The 15954-nt window shown below is 34.3% G+C and overlaps 1 long non-coding RNA gene across 4 annotated transcripts in view; it reads right to left on the bottom strand.

Moving 5' to 3' along the window:
• Positions 1–15954, bottom strand: part of LOC137488668 (uncharacterized) — a 116461-nt gene that overhangs the window by 23767 nt on the left and 76740 nt on the right. The gene's annotated exons all lie outside the window — the stretch shown is intronic.

Raw genomic sequence — 15954 nt, forward strand, 5'->3', positions numbered from 1 at the left:
AGCAGAAGCAGTAGTTGTAGTAATACAAATATTAACATTACTACAAATAATAATAATAATTCTTAAAAATACAATAGGATTTCCACATTTAAAGCTTGAATCCCTAATTTTATATACAGTTGAAGTCAGAATTATTAGCCCCCCTTCGATTTTTTTTTTTTTTCTTCAATTTTTTTAAACATTTTCCAAATAATGCTTAACAGAGCAAGGAAATTTCCTTCTGGAGAAAGTCTCATTTGTTTTATTTCGACTAGAATAAAAGCACTTTAAATTTTTTAAACACTATTTTAATGACAAAATTATTAGCCCCTTTAGACTATTTTTTTGGATAGTCTACAGAACAAACCATCATTATACAACAACTTGCCTAATTACCCTAACCTGCCTAGTTAACCTAATTAACCTAGTTAAGCCTTTAAATGTCACTTTAAGCTGTGTAGAAGTGTCTTGAAAAATATCTAGTCAAATATTATTTACTGTCATCATGACAAAGATAAAATAAATCAGTTATTAGAAATGAGTTATTAAAACCTATGTTTAGAATTGTGTTGAAAAAGCCTGCTTCTTGTTAAACAAAACAGGGAACAAAAATAAACAGGGGGGCTAATAACTCAGGGGAACTAATAATTCTAACTTCAACTATATATATATATATATATATATATATATATATATATATATATATATATATATATATATATATATATATATAAAATAAATCAGAAAAAAATTTCTCATTATGTGGATGCATCTTTCCTAAATGCACACACACTCAATCAATAGCTTTGCATGGACTGCAGAGAAGATAGAGAAATTGGATAATGTGGAAATTGGATGAGTCAATGACTCTGCATGCTTTAAAAAAAGACGACGCCTCCCTCCGCTGAGCCTTTCATCCCCTAATCATTTATTCATCCCTTTATTTTTGGATGAATGCTCATCCACCTCCTTCCTGTCTGTGTCTCTGAGTGTGTTTTTTTTATTATGAAAATCATTTTAATGGTTTAACCAATCAATCAGTCAATCAATAAACATGCTGAGAGATATAAATGCCTTATGATAATTGACTCATGTATGATTCTCATATCCTGCATGAATAAAAAGACAAGCAAAGTTACCAGTAAATGCATCCAAGCAGATCTTTAGCCAGACAATCTGTTATCATCAGTATGTCAAGCTTGAAACAGAACCATTTCTGTTTCAAACAACTGTTTTAGGTCATTGGTTGATTGACAGGCTTGTAGGTGGTCCGGTACTTTTGTCTGGATAGCATTAGTTTATCAGTTTAGCAGGTCACATTAGCATGTACACCACAAATGTGATGTGGCCGCATGTGATTTATATCTCCAAAAGTGGGTCATGATCGGATCACAGGTCCTAAACCAAATTTACAATCTCATCTCATCTCTATTTAAATCAGACCAACTGAAACGGATCTAATCCTGCACCGCATTTACCTCAGAAGAGATAATAGCCCCTTTCACACATACAGACCTTTCCGGAAAATTACCGGCAATTTTCCGGAAAGGTTGTATGTGTGAACAGGTCCTTTTTGAAAATACCGGTAAATTCGTTCTGGCTATTTTCCGGAAAGAGAAGTTGTAACATTACCGGCAATTTGCCGGAATGCTGCGCTGTGTGAACGCAGAAGGAATATTTCCGGAATAAGCGCGTGCACGTCTATAACGTGCTGACGTGAGACGTCTGCTTTAGCCAATCACAACAGTCAGACGCATTTACGTCCGCGCGGTTTGTGAGAATAAAAGCCTTTGAATATTTTTCCAGACGCATTTAGCTGCTAGAAGTTAGTCAGATCACGTTTATATGTTCTTCTTAATGCCAACTGTGCAAATAATCATCGATAAGATGCTTATGATAAGCCGTTGTTTGTTTACCTTCAAGCTTTGCGTGTGCCCATGAAACAGCCTGTGAGCGCCAGCACACACACATATTATGATCTCGACATGCGAAAGTGATCCTGCGAAAGTTGTTCACAATATTGATCATCAAAAGAGTTTGTAATTTAGTCAAATGTTTACAAATACAAGCGCAGCCGTTTAAAGCTCATTTGTGGTGAATGATGTCAGAATTTACCGGTATTTTGGAATGGATGTGTGAATGCTCTTTTCCGGAAAATTTCCGTAACGTCCTCGCCTGTGTGAACAGCGCTTTTTTGAATATACCGGTAAAGTCGTTCCGTAAATTTTCCGGATATTTACCGGTATCACTGTGTGAAAGGGGCTAATGACCACAAAAACTGGAAAACTAAGACAACCGCATCAATTTGTTAGCAATACCTGTAGATAGAAACACATAAAAGTTGTATTTTGGGCTAATAAAGGTATCAAGTCCACAGATAAAGACTGAAAATTACTGTGTTCACCTCTAAGCTAATAAACCATATATAATTAGTGTTTCATTACTGCTTTTATATGCTAAGTAGTCATTTTGGATCCTCAAGACATGATCTTTGTCATTTCTAACATCTGATTCAGAACTGGGACTTAAAGTAGCAGTTTTTAAACAAAAGATAGTGCCCATTCATTAGGGGTGTCACGATTTCGATTTTTAATCGAAATCGATCGAAATTTATGCTTAATTTCGATTATCGAATCAAAAAATAGAATCGTTGATGCTGCCACGCCCCCATGTCACGTCAGCTTGGCTTGCCAAGCGGGAAAAAAACAGCCTTGTTGAAGTGCTTGTTAAACTGCAGAAGCAGGAGACCCGTCGACAGAACTTAAACCCTCTCCTCTTTCAATGAAGTCGCCGGTGTGTAAGCATTTTGGATTTCCAGTGAGTTATGTTGACAACGTTCGTGTTGTTGATAAAAAAAAACACAGTTTTGCAAGCTCTGCTATATACGTATTACGTACGGTTCGTCCGATAGACAACACCAGCATCGCGATCCTCCGCCCGCCCCCGTTGCAATCCGCTCGCGAAAAGTACACACTCAGGCCCTGTTTACACTGTCTTTGTTTTTAAATGGCATTTTAGAACGACAACAATTTGACATCCACAGTGGCATGTAGCATTTCTGAGCAGCCCTCCTTCCTCTCTACCTCTGAAAATGCACATCACGTGACCACACAGACACAGACGGACTCACAGCCATGCGCTCGAGACAGCAGGTCTAGGCAGTCAGAGGACTGCTTCAATCTTTCACTCACTTGTACTTAGTCATTTTAGCGAACACCTCAGATACTGTTGGCTGGTTCCTGCCGCTTGTGCGTCTTTTTTTACCGACGCCATTATATCGACACAAATCACTGCCTATTCCCGAGTCCCGCAGAAAAAAGTGATTGACAGGTGGTAATTATGTGTGTAACTTGCCTTTATTCATTTACTGTATGACTTGTTTATGGGTAAAACAAAGACCATGCAGGTCAGGTAGTTTAAACGGTAGGCTACAAATAATTAATTTGGTCATTAATTAATTAATTATTCATAATCGAAAATCGGATCGAATCGTGCCTTTAGAATCGAAAATGTAATCAAATCGAGGATTTGGAGGATCGTGACACCCTTACCTTTCATACATCATTTTGTGTCAGGAAGCTTGTCCTCCAAACAGTGAATACATTCAGGACTGCTTGGTTAAGACAAGTTCTTTCACAGACCAATTGTTTAGCTTCAATCAAACCTCAATATATCTCCAGGAATCATGGGTATTAATATTGTTTGTGTGTTTTTTTTTACGATAAAGTTCCAGTAGCATTGCCTTCTATGAATCACCAAGGACCATGGTTTAAACTAAAAATCCCACTGCAAAAAGTTCCATTTTGACCATATTTGGAATGCTTGTGAATATTAATGAGCTCTTAATGAGCTCAGCTGCCTGCATGGACACATACTGCATACATAAACAAACAGTTAAACAGACTGTATGCCTCGTCGTAGTGGCACTGAATACATTTAAAAATATCAAGCATTTTGCGTTCTGACGTCCTGTGAACAGATGGCTGGCTGTGAACTGCTCCTTAAAGCCCATTGCATACTGTATGTGAAGCGACATGTCATGTCTTTTAAAATTCTGAACATTGTTTTAGTGTACGCATATCGCTGCTCCCTTTCGTTATCTGCATCACTCAGCATTTATACTTACTACATACATACTTATATGTATGTAATTTTCTGAAATATCATAGCATGGTGGGCATTTATGTCCAATTTTCATTACCTTCAATGTTTAAAAAAATGGCACCTTTAAGAAAAAAGATCATCCACAGTCTGTTAAAAGCTTCTTCTGCAAAAAGTCTATCAAAGTCATAAATACATGTTGTATCAACTCAAGACAACAACTAATCCAAAATAAAGTAGTACATCAGCTTCATTATTTTAGAGTCAAACTTAATAAATTCTACCCCTCCATCTCCATTAAATGTAACAAATGTGAGTCTGCCGAAGGCTCCTTAGGACATTTCAAGCAACTTTTTACAGCTTAAGGCTTATTCTTGTGACCTCACCACTAATTTAGCAATCGCTGTTTTTGTTTGGTCTGACTCACTTCGTGGGTTTAGTCATCAAATTCAAAAAGCTGTCCAATATGGAATGGTGATAACAAAAAATATAAATATATATTGTCTATGGAAAAGGCATCAAAACCACTTTTTAAATCCTGGCTTTCTAGAATTTCCAACCCTTTATATTTAGAGAAACTTAGACATAATCTTATAACCTTGCTGGCTCCGAAGCCACCTGGAAACTCTTTTTTTAATTATTGGTCAAATGCCAAGGAAAGCAGTTTAAAGGTATAACCCTGTCATCGTTTGCAAGATCAACATATTGCCAGTGCCCACTGGCCTAGATATACATGTGTAACAGTGCGGACCCATGTTTAATACTGGAGGAACTGATGCGTTTTAAAATCTTTTTTTCTTCTTCTTTTTTTGGTATTGTTTTGTGTTGCTTTAAGATCAAAATAAAAAAATACATTCGCTGTGGTGACCCCAGATTAATAAAGGGACTAAGCGGAAAAGATAATGAATGAATGAATGAATAAAATGTTTTGAAGTATTACGTTTTAGATTAACAGACTTGGAAAGACTCACAATATTGTAAATATTCACAATATCTTCTCTCACTTTAATAAAATTTTAAGTAGGTTTGGAACAACATGAGGGTGAGTAGCCCAAATGATGACTGACTTCCTAGAAACGAGAGCTGCATACCTATACGCATAGGTATCCATTTGTGTCTGTATGCGTTTTGAGCACTCTTGTCTGTGGATGAGTTTGCCTGTGTGTTTATGCGAGTGAGTTTTGTGCTTTCTCCCTCGTCTATTTTGATCCGGCGTGTGTCAGTCTGAAGCCCAGAATACAGATCATGTTACGTTGAGTAAGGGGAACCTCTTTCACACAGCACCGTTCAAAGCGCCGTCGCCAATCAGCCAGCCGTTTCAGAGCCCTCCGTCTGTGGCATCAGGAAATAGGGCTGAATTTGATGGGGGTCTGATTTTTTTTTTCTTTTTCCCTAGCAATGCCTTTTATCTCCCCAAGCTTTGGATTGAAATCATTACACATCAGGTCAACAGACAGCACCAATGCACTGATTACACTGGGCAATGGTTTAATAAAGAGAAAGAGATGCAGGGAAAGGAGATTGTAGCAAGAATGTCTTTCTCATTGCTGAGTGACAGATGAGATTTTGGGCCTCAGACGCACTCGCAGAAGACTAATCATTCTGACCGCATAAGCAATCTCGTCTGATGGGACTTTAATGCAAAACACATACAGACTATAACACAGAGCATGCAAAAAAAAAAAAAAAAAAAAACGCATAAGGGGGTGTTTAAAAAAAGTGGTTGGGAGTAGATTTACTGGTTGTGATGTCATAAATTGTGAACAAGATTTCATGTTTTTGTTTTATTTTCAACCTACAGCGGTATCAAAAACGATTAAGAGTCAGAAATAGATCAAAAACATACAATACAACGTAAATGATTCTTTTTAGGGAATCAAAAACACACAAAGGCTTGGGGAGGTTCAGAAGATTCTTGAACTTATTGAGGACACTTTGCGCATGTTTTGGTTAATCACTCTTTTATGCTGAATCAAAAACACTACACTTCAACAAGTCTAAGCAATTATTAAATGCGTAACTCTTATATTTGGAAAGAGTCCAAACACTGAACAGCAAATTCAAATGACTCCCAATCAGATCTCTCTAATGAATCACTTCCTTTTAATGAATCAAAACATACTAAGGGACCAAAGTTCAAAAACATACTAAGGGACCAAAGTCCGAACAACTATCATCTGATCAAATTATTCTTATGAAATGTTTTGAAGTAAACCAACACCAAGGCTTCAATAATGTCAAAATTATTATTGAAGTTAATTAAAATTCTTTCTGGTGTATCAAAAAAAAAAAAAAAAGATCTCAGCATAGTCTAACTGATTACTAAATCGACAAATGTAATGAAAAAGATTATTTTTAGTGAATCGAAAACATAGTACATGAGCAGAGCCCTGATTACTGATCAGATGTCTTATGAAATGGTTCCTTCCCAAAATCAAATTAAGTGGCTAGCATTGTCCTACATTAAAAAAGTATTTTATGCTGCTGTGATTTATGTTCAATCAACCTAAAATTGTAAAAAAAAAAAAAAAAGTTAAAAATAAAAATTAAAGTTAACTCAATCGTTTCATGTTGGGACAACATAAAGGGATTTTGTGGAACCCAGCATTTTTTACAGTGTACATTGAACAAATGAATTAGAGAAAAAAAAGATTGAAAGATGATTCCTTGGATTTACTTTTTTTTAAGGCAAGTGGTTGTAAACAATTTATTTGGGTTGAATTTAAACAAACAAATTAAGTTGAACATTACTAAATTTAATTTGTTGAATTCAATAAATATATATTATTTGCAACAAATTTGCAGAAATCATTTGTTTAGTGTATGACTATTATGAAAAGGTTATTTTCAGTGAATTAAAACACTTTACGCACTGTTAAAATTACACAATAAAAAGTCATGACAATTTTTGTTTTTAATTTAACTTTATTTAGAAATGTATTCAGACTTAAACTTATTTTTAAGTTTAACAAATTTTAACCTGAAGTTTTATGTCAGCTTAATTGAGGCAAGGTAAAATTACTTGTAAAGTTAAATTGGCTCAACTTAAAAATTTCGATTAGCAACATATATATTTTTAGTGTTTCAGAGAGGTTCAAAGCATTCTTCATTTTTACGTACTTTTTTACGTACTTATTTTTTAAGTACTAAAACAATGGTTAAAGGAAGATCAAAATAAAATATGAATCGTTCAAATTCACAATTAGAACGCACAGAAAAATATTCTAAATTAAGTTTTTCATAATCAGACATCAATATTTCATTAAGTGTTGGGAAAGCAGCCAAGATGAAACAACACAAACAACACAAAACACAGATTACTTTCAATAAAAAGTAACCAAATAATGAAATTACAGTTGAAGTCAGATTTATTAGCCCCTGTGTTTATTTTTTCCCCAATTTCTGTTTAACGGAAAGAAGATTTTTCCAACACGTTTTAATAACTCATTTTTAATAACTGATTTATTTCATCTTTGCCATGATGACAGTAAATAATATTTGACTAGATATTTTTCAAGACACTTCTATACAGCTTCAAGTGACATTTAAAGGCTTAACTAGGTTAATCAGGTTAACTAGGCAGATTAGGGTAATTAGGCAAGTTATTGTTTAACGATGTTTTTTTTCTGTAGACTATCAAAAAAATGATAGTTTGATAATGATAATAATTTTGACCATAAAATGATTTATAAAACATTTAAAACTGCTTTTATTCTTGTTGAATTAAAAAAAATTAGACTTTCTCCAGAATAAAGAAAATATTATCAGACATACTGTGAAAATTTCATGCTGTTAAACATCATTTTATGAAATAATTGAAAAAAATTCAATTTTTTCAAAGTTTTTCAACTTTTATTTTTTTTAAAGGACTCGAGATAATACAATATTATCTTATATAATAATGTAATATATAACTTTTCAAAGTAATTTTTCTTAACACTGTAAATATATTCAACACAAACCCCACTGTAAGCTGTTTCATAAAGTAATAATAATCATTTCTTTTACAGAACCTTTAAAACTTAATTCACAAAGCGCTTTACACAAAACAGATATAGATGTAAAACAGTTTTGTGTAACTATTCAAATAAAACATTCAGAAAAACACATCTAGAATCATGAAACACACTGAGAATACACACCTCACGAATAGGCGACTGTAAAGTAGTGCATAATGTAATTGGCACAAAACATCAAAAAGTATTGAAGATGCAAATCTGAGCGTGCCTTCTCTGACTTGGTGTGTGCGTGTGCGTGTGTGTTTGTGTGTCGGCCTGGAAGCGCATCACAGACACAAAAACAACATGCCAACCCTGAGTGGCCGTATCTGGGCAACCCTGCCACACAGCGCCTGGCGCCCTCCTCTGCGGCTCCTTTGTGCCAGGGCCAGCACCACGTCAACTTCACACCAGCGCACACCACGGCCCGCGCGCCCTGCCTGCTGCGCCACCACGGAGAGGGGCAATGTGGGATACGTCTCAATCCACAGGGTGGTGCCTCCCCCTGTGCCGCCTCTCCTCCCGAGCCCCCTTCTCCTCGTCTCGCTTTCTCACTGTCATTCACACTGTATCTTTCTCATCCCTCTTTTTATCTCGTGCTTTTTCTCTCCCACCTCTCAGTTCCTCTATCTGTGCCCGTGTCTGTCTTTCTGCTTGACAGATCAGAGGGCCATAAGCTGCTTTCTTCCAGACTGCAGGAGTCCTCCAAAACTCCACTGCTGGAGAAACAGCGCAGTCAACCTCACACAGACACACACACTTACATATGAACACACACACCCACACACACACACACACACACATCCACGTCTAGAGAAAGGTTAAGATTCAAGTGAAAGAATAAGAAAGAACAGTCATGCGAGGAAGTGAATGTTAGAGAAAAGTCAATGTTGTGAGGGCGATCATAAAACCAAAATCAAATAAAAATAGGTTTAAGCTCATTTTACACTACATACTGCAATTTATGAAGGAAAACTTAAACTTTAAAGAGAACTAGTCAAAATGTAGTCTTGCAAAATGCTCAAGACTACATTTTGCACACACTGCATTATCTGGAATAAGGATCTCATCATGGCCACAATTTCATTTTTGTTTTGTTTCTTGCAGAAATATTGATAAGCTGCACAAGATCAATTTTGTAATATAGGAAGATATTTTAAGATAAGATTTATATTTTTAGATAAGCAAATTAACATAAATAAAAAAATAAAAATAGTGTTCCTTTCACTGATTATACATTTGTAATAGATAAAATGTAATTATTATTAATAATAGTAATAAATAAATAAAAGGATAAAATATAAAGCACTCAAATTAAGTTATTTCTATTACCAATATTAACTACTTTTATTTAAAATAAACAAATTAAAGGAATAATAAATTAATAAATTAGTTAATTAATTGTGCCTCTTTCAATGATTTTAAATGTGCATACATAAAATGAAATGAATACAAAAATATATACAGAACAATAATACTAATAATAATTATGTTTGTTCATTTTCTTTTTGGCTTAGTCCCGTTATTAATCCAGGGTTGCCACAGCGGAATGAACCGCCAACTTATCCAGCACATTTTACACAGCGGATGTCCTTTCTGTTGCAACACATCACTGGGTAACATCCACACACACACTCATTCACACACAAACACTACAGACAATTTAGCTGACTCAATTCACCCATACCACACATATGTCTATGAAGTTGTGTGGGAAACCAGAGCACCTGGAGGAAACCCACACGAACACGGGGAGAACATGCAAACTCGGCAAAAAAAAACGAGCTTGAACAAGCTTCTTACTGAGGTGAACCAGCTACCCACTGCGCCACTGCGTGACCACAAATAATAATAGTAATAATAATAATAAATAAATAAAAAGATTAAATAAAAATTAATTATAAATAAATTAAATCAATCAAAAGTTCTATTCTATTACCAATATTAACCAATAATAACCCCTTTTATTTGAAATAAATAAAGGAATATTAAATAAATAAATAAATAGTGTCCCTTTCACTGATTATAATTTGTATAGATAAAATGTAATAATAATAAATATAAATATATATATATATATATATATATATATATATATATATATATATATATATATATATATATATATATATATATATATATATATATATAATATGATGATGATAATAATAATAATAATAATAAAAATAATAATAATAAATATAATAATTGTAATAATAATGATAATAATAAAAAGATTGAATAAAAATCTATCATAAATTAATTCAATCAATCAAGTTATATTCTATTACTAATATAAACCACTTTAATTAAAATAAACACTTTAAAAGAAGTAATAAATAAATAAGTAAATAATTAAATATGTATAATCAAAATCTATTTTCAAAAATAACAAAAGAAAATACAAAAGTACAAAAGAAGTTTAACTGTACATACATTTTGGTCTTGACAGTCCAAACTCTAAATCACCTTAAACTTCAAATAAAAATGTAACTAAAATTTACTTTAAACTCAACCAAAAGGAAACTTCTGAACTCTATCTCTAATTTCCTAACTCGTACCTTGTAGATTAAGGTTTTAAAAATCTTTTACTGTTAAAAAAAACCTCTCATCACTTTATTCACACAGTGTAAATATAAATCAGATTTGTATATTCTTAAATCTTGTAAACATTATCTGCGAATGTGTGTGAGAGAGAGGGAGAGAGACATCAGCCTGTGATGTGAGCTGTGATCTGACAGTGTCCAGCTTTCTTTCAGTCTCTGCTTTTGTTTCTCTCGACATGTCACTGTCTCCATAACCGAAGCCAATGCCACACACAGTCGCCATCACTGGTTTGATGATGGAGCTTTATCAGAGACACAAGCACTGCAGATGGGCTGATTCTGCTCAGCTCATTTGATCAGCTCCGATCAGTGCCAGATTCACTCTTACCAGATGCCACATGACAGTTGGCCATGAACAATACGAACTGGCAGCCGGGCCGAAGTCTGTCTCCGCTCATTCACACTGTCTGGAGGAGTGTTGGTACCATACTGGAATGTACAACTTCCATACGATAACTTAACAAATATTAAAATCCATATACCATGGGTGTAATATTCACTGTTGGCATTTCTGTGTGTTTGCATGTTCTTCCCGTGTTCGCGTGGGTTTCCTCCGGGTGCTCCTGTTTCCCCCACGGACATGCGCTATATGTGAATTGTTTGGGAATGCAAGAGTGTATGGGTGTTTCCCAGTATTGGGTTGCGGCTGGAAGGGCATCAGCTGCCTGTGCTGAATAATTCGGAGGTTCATGCCGCTGTGAAGACCCCAGATTAACAAAAGGGACTAAGCCGAAAAGAAAATGATTGAATAAACTAAATAATTAAAAAATGAAATAAATGAATGAACTAATGAGCAGGTTTAAAATATCATAATCGATGAAACTACAAGCAGCAGATGACTTTAATTTTATTTTTCTGAATTTTATGGCCTAAAATGACAGATTTTGCTGTGACTTTTCTTAAAATTTGCGGCAATCCTTATTTACATACACACACACACACACACACACACACACACACACACACACACACACACACTCTATATATATATATATATATATATATATATATATATATATATATATATATATATATATATATATATATGCACACACAGAGTATATACAGTATATACATTGTATGTGCACAACAGCTGAAAGATAAAAATCCACTGAATCATTGCACATGTAGGCCCATTCCTTAAGGCTGATTTGCACTTCTGCGTCAAACGCCGGTGTATGCTACGGCGCTGACGCATAGCCCTTCGCCGTGGCTGTCGGCGTCGCTGACGTGCACCTCTCAAAAAATGTAACTACATGTCGCAACAACGCGTAGCACAAGCTCTGTGATTGGTCGGCTTGGTAGCGCTGACGAGTCTGGGCGGGACCGAGAGCCGCGTGAATGGTGCAAGCCTGATGGAGCGATTGTTTACAGGTGTGGAGTCCCGTGAAGGAGCTCTAGATGGAAAGTTTTGTTTTGTGTTTACCTCATAGTTAAAGTTGTTGCACGTTCGCCGGTTCCTGCCTCAAAATGAGTGAGTTTGAGTCACTTGTATATCCCGGAATTGTTCAGGAAAAGCAAAATAGCAGCGAAGAAACTCGACACAGAGGAACATTTACACCTCACTGCCAACTAGTGTTTCGGAAGTGTTAATGCAGACCAACAGAGACAGCGCGCAGAAGTATAAATGCACAGCTACACGCGTTGCATGCGCCGTGGGTTACGCCGGTAACTTAACACAGAAGTATAAACCAGGCTTTAGCCCTTCCCTTACCCCTACCCCTTGTTTTGCTTGTTCACTTAAAGGGGTAGGGGTGTCCCAATTCTTTCTAGCTTGAAGGTGTAGGGCTCAGGGGAAGGGCTTGATACCTCTTCAAACGAAGATTTTTCAGGACCACACTCGAAACCAAGGGGTTAAGAAAATTTCCTATTATACACCAGCATGGCTACACATGAAAGTCAGGAGAAGCACAAATTAGTATTTTTTGTTGTTATTATGAATTTTTACAACAAACAAACATGTTTTAATATATTCATAACCACATACTTAAAAAAACAACAACGCTACAATAAAAAAAAAACGCTAAATCTAAAAATCTATAATCCCTGATAATAACTCCTGTATAGCAGTCCCACAACATTTTGACACTGGAATCCCCTGTCAGAAAAGTCTAGTGGCTGGGAATGAGCTTTTTACAGTGTCTGCTATAATTTTAATGTTGTTTTTATGTGTTTACATAGATAAATATGGTCACTGTGTAAATACACAATGGTGTCCCATTTCTTAGGGGTAAATTTTTACGCTGTATTTACGCTGCATGGAAATTAGCACCAAGAATTTTTGTCTTTTATTAACTAAAGGTGATTTATCCATGAAAGACAATAATAAATAATTAATCATTTTTAAATATTAGCCAACATATTAAGTTTTCTGCTGTCTATATAACATTAACTGTATTACAAAATAGTTATTCATTATCGTTCTTAAAATTTTTAACTTTTAAATATTTTTGGGTTAGTTCGAAATTAAAGTTTCCCGGAATTCGAATCACAATAACAAAATGAATATAAATGCACAGAATAGGATTTAAATCAAAAACAATTTAATGTTTTGTTTTTTTAAACATTAATAAAGACTAAAAGAAAAAAAACACAAAACGAGATAATAAAAAAAAACACACAAAACAATTACAGATAACAACAAACCACAGATATTAATATTATTAATATTAGGGAAGTATATATATATATATATATATATATATATATATATATATATATATATATATATATATATATATATATATATATATATATATATTATAAAACTAATGTAAAAAATATAAATTATTTATAAAATGAAAACGCTTTAAACTAATATTATTAACAAAACTATTATAAATATTTTAAGGTATATAGCACTTTATGTGATGTAAAAAGTACATTTTGTGCCTAAAAGGATTTTGCTAATTTTATAATTTGGTACTGTTTAGAACCCTTTTCATTATGTTTAATTTTTATCAACTGTGGATCACTTTAAAAGTTGAGCAGTTTGTTACATCATTGGTACACCACTGAACGTGAGATCATGTTAAGTGAGTGAAAGGAGATATATGTGAAAAAGTGATTTTGTTTTGTTTTTAATAATAAATTTCAATAATGCTACAGCACTGTTGACAGCATCTGGAAATGTGTGTTTGTTGTTGCGTGCTTAGGGTCAACTTTTGCTGGAGGCAGATGCAGATTAAGCTAAACTTCCTGTGAATGGTGGAGAGGTGTGGTGGTGGTCAGACATGCTCTTGATGGATATCAGCACATATCTGTCAAAGCAGACAGGTTAGCCTGTGTCTGTGTAAATAGAGGATAGGCTAATCGCTCACTAGATTATGTCTCTTTCACTCGAGGAGGGGAAGTATTTTAATAGCACACCCTTTTGACATGCTGACATTGAGACTGACCCCCGTAAGCCTTGCTTTAGTGACCCTAAAGCACAAAACAAGAACTCTTCAAATCTCTTAAAATTATTCTGCCTAGATACTAAAAAAGAGAGAAGAAGAGAAACTAAACCTGTCAAGATCATGAATTTAGCACTTATAATTAATTGTCACAAACATATTTGTAATTGAATTAAATTGCAATGTAATTTTGTTTTGTTCATGTTACCTATAATCATTATATGATTTACTTTGATGCAGGGAAAATTAAGACAATTTCGTTTTTAGATTTATAATATAATATAATATAATATAATATAATATAATATAATATAATATAATATAATATAATATAATATAATATAATATAATATAATATAATATAATATGGTAAAATATAATATAATATAATATAGAAAAGTATAAGCTTCATGTAAACTTTAAGCAAAAATAAGCTTGTAACACTTAATTTGAAAAACCAAAAGCATTTAGATGCTTTACGCCCCATTCACACAAGGCATCAGCTTCAATGCAACCCATTCACTTTGAATGGGTGATGTCAGGCGTTGCCAAACTGCGCAAAGTTGTCAGCGCCGCATCAGTGGTGTTCGTCGGTGCAAAAGTTGGGACTTGCTCAACTTTTCAAGAACCGTTGGAAGCGTCAGCCAATCAGATCGTTGTGTGCAAATAAACCAGCTGAGACAGTGGCCTGTTGCTGACTAATTTTGTTGGCTGACGCTGCTATGATGATCACGTCAGCCCCACCTTCAGACACGCTCTTTGTCAAGCGTTGACGCTGAACCCCTGTGTGAACCCCTTATGGTTCAAGATACTGAAAGTCTACCCAAATAATAATAATCATAATAATAATAATAATAATAATAATAATAATAATAATAATAATAATAATAATAATAATAATAATAATAATAAATATGTCTTTTATGTGCCGGAACTGGTGTCTTTGTTTTGGTTCTTTTAACTGCTCAATGCCAATTTAGCCAATTATATTATATAGGCTCTCAAAGCATGCGCCCATGACCGAAATGCAACCTTCCGTGGACAGTAGCAGCCTCTGAAATTAGATGCAGATTCAGAGTTCCACATGAGTTTATTAATTAGCAAATAATATAAATATTATGAACAGAAAACTTACATACTGCAGAAAGAAAGAAAGAAAGAAAGAAAGATAGAAAGAAAGAAAGAAAGAAAGAAAGAAAGAAAGAAAGAAAGAAAGAAAGAAAGAAAGAAAGAAAGAAAGAAAGAAAGAAAGAAAGAAAGAAAGGAGCTAAACCAACGTAGACTTTTCATGGATTTTTTTTTATAGATGCTCTCTGGTGACTTTTATTATCCTCATTTATATATTGCTTTACAAAAAGCATCTGCTAAATGACTGTGTGTTAATTAAAATGTACATGAAAGAATGAAACGGAATCCAGAAATTTGAAAGTGTCCTCAGAACAGAAGATTCAGAATTGAAACATCCATTTGTTTTTGTTTGCTCAAAAATCTAAAGGTCTTTATAAGTAATTTAAAGGGAGTCAGTTCAAAAGTTCAGCCCTTCCCCTACCACTGATCTAAGAGACTCCAAACACACACACACACACACACACACACACACACACACACACACACACACTATACACATTCATATACATTAAACACACACCTGAACTCTATCACCCCACACACACACACTCACATAAACACACTGCAGTCCCCTGAGGCTGGCTTGCTTTTCCATTAACAAGATCCTGAAATATTTTTAAATGGGAAAAATTAGAGGCCTTTAATCAAGGACGCTTAAATGCAGCTGCTTGAGGAAGCAATGCCGCACTTTAACAACACACTATATCTTCCATACGAAGAAAATGTGCAAAGAAAGCGTGAACTTGT

Source organism: Danio rerio, chromosome 20, assembly GCF_049306965.1.
Source record: "Danio rerio strain Tuebingen ecotype United States chromosome 20, GRCz12tu, whole genome shotgun sequence".
NCBI lineage: Eukaryota > Metazoa > Chordata > Actinopteri > Cypriniformes > Danionidae > Danio > Danio rerio.